This window comes from Arachis ipaensis, chromosome B10 (genome assembly GCF_000816755.2).
Source record: "Arachis ipaensis cultivar K30076 chromosome B10, Araip1.1, whole genome shotgun sequence".
NCBI lineage: Eukaryota > Viridiplantae > Streptophyta > Magnoliopsida > Fabales > Fabaceae > Arachis > Arachis ipaensis.
In genome coordinates, this window is record NC_029794.2 from 127720768 (window position 1) to 127722886 (window position 2119).

Below are 2119 nucleotides of genomic sequence, written 5' to 3' on the forward strand. Positions count from 1 at the left end.
AATGATTAAAATCTAAAATATATTTTGTCCTAAAAAACTAGGATAGAGGAGAAAGTTAATCGCTATTTTGGTTTTAATTAGAATATATTTGTAACTTTTCTTTTTTTATTATATACTATGTATAAATTGCTGGTGGATATAGCAGTTTATAAAACAAAATGAATAACGTGATTCTCAAAATCCGGTGTATATTTTTTATAAATAAAAAATTTAAGATTTTTATTATGATTTAATTAAATTTATTTATTTTTTGTACACAACTAGGTACGAATTCGTTATAGATATAAACTGCTCTTATATTTACAGAATATAAAAATTAATTAATAAAAAATTAAAAAAAAAAGTAAAATAAGGTAGACTTGTCACAGGATGTTGAGGAGCTTGGTTTTTGCGAAGGAGTTTTGTTGAAGTTAGACTTGTGTCTGTTATTGGGTTGCAGAATATTTGATGAGGTTGAGAATTCATGGAGAATCTGTTTAATATGGTATGATTGGGAATGGTGAAGTTATGTCATGTTGACATATAGGCAGTTGAAGCCCTGAAGTTGATGTGAGATTAGATTAGTGTGTGGACGTTAAGCATGTCATTTTAACCCCATGCATGTTTTATAACATTTCGTTATCTTGCCTTACCATTACATGATTGAACCATGTTATCTTTTGCATCGAACCTGCCTTGTTATTTTTGCTTTGCAACCACATTTCTACCCTTGTTATGCCCTATGACCATCAAAGTATTTGAAAGTTGTATATATGTAAATATGCTGAGATATATTTGCTTCTTCCTTAAATGTGTTTAAAAGGTGAAGTGGTATGAAATATCTTTCTTTTTGTATGAATTTTCGAGAGCTAAAATTTTTGTAAAGTAGATGGAATATAACATCCCGACATGTATTTATATAAATTAAATTATATTAAATTGTAAGATACTTAGATATTTAATTAAATTTAAAAATAAATAATATGACAATTCAAATAATTTAGATTGGAGATAAAAAAGATATATATATAATCAAATTATATCATATAACATAACATTTCAATAAGTTTCTTTTATAAGAGATTTAATACAAAAATATTTATCATCATCTGTTTAACGTAATAATTTAAATTTAGGTGAATTGTTTCAAAAAAATACCTTTTTCAAATTATTTATTGTTAATATCAAGTCAATTAATGACATAAATGATTATATTTGAACTACAAAGTTAACCTAAAATAAAATATAGAAATTGATGAGAACAAAATATTAAGACAAAAAATGATTAGAAGCTTAAAAATAGAAAAAAAATATCAAATTTAAATAATGTCAAAAAGAATCTAATATATAAAGATGTGAATTGTAAAAATAGAGGGATACATATATAAAGAAGAATAGCATGCATGCATAAACGTTTTTTCACTATATCATAATTTGCTGTAGCTACACAGTGAATTCAATGGCAGTGCTCCAAAAGTTTGCATCGGTACACCTCGAACACATGACCTGATTTCTTAAGCCGCAAGTATGCCGAGCACATTGTCATCCAATTCCATCAGCAACGATAAGGCTTAAATTGAGATATTTTTGAGTTATAAACAAACAATCAACGAAACATTATTCATACATACCTTTTTATAATAAATTATATTAAGAAAAGAAATATTTAAATATCTAATCAAATTAATTAGTTGATATAATTAAGTCAGTGTAATAAATTGTATTGAATGAGATAAAACAATTAAATCGGGAAACACTCTCTGAAGTATGCCACGTCAGCTTTATCATTAAGTACAGACATCCGATTTTTATATAATAGAATAGATATCCATCTTATTATGACACCTAACCTACCTTATAAAAGCTAATCATCACCATCAGTCTTAATCTTCTTCGTTTTCTCTTCCCTCATCATCGAATCATACAAGAAAAAGAAAAGAAAGGACCGAGAGAGAGCAACCAAGAAACTTCTATGGAACCGTGACTTTCAACTCCAATTTTCTTGTGATTCGTAATTCTAATAAAAAATCTAATCTGGTAAAAGTGTTCGTATCCTCCTCCTCTACACGTTGGTGTTACTTTGATCCGGTAGAAGTTGATGGTGACGTAGCTCCTCTTCCCCTTGAGTTCGGCCAATTGG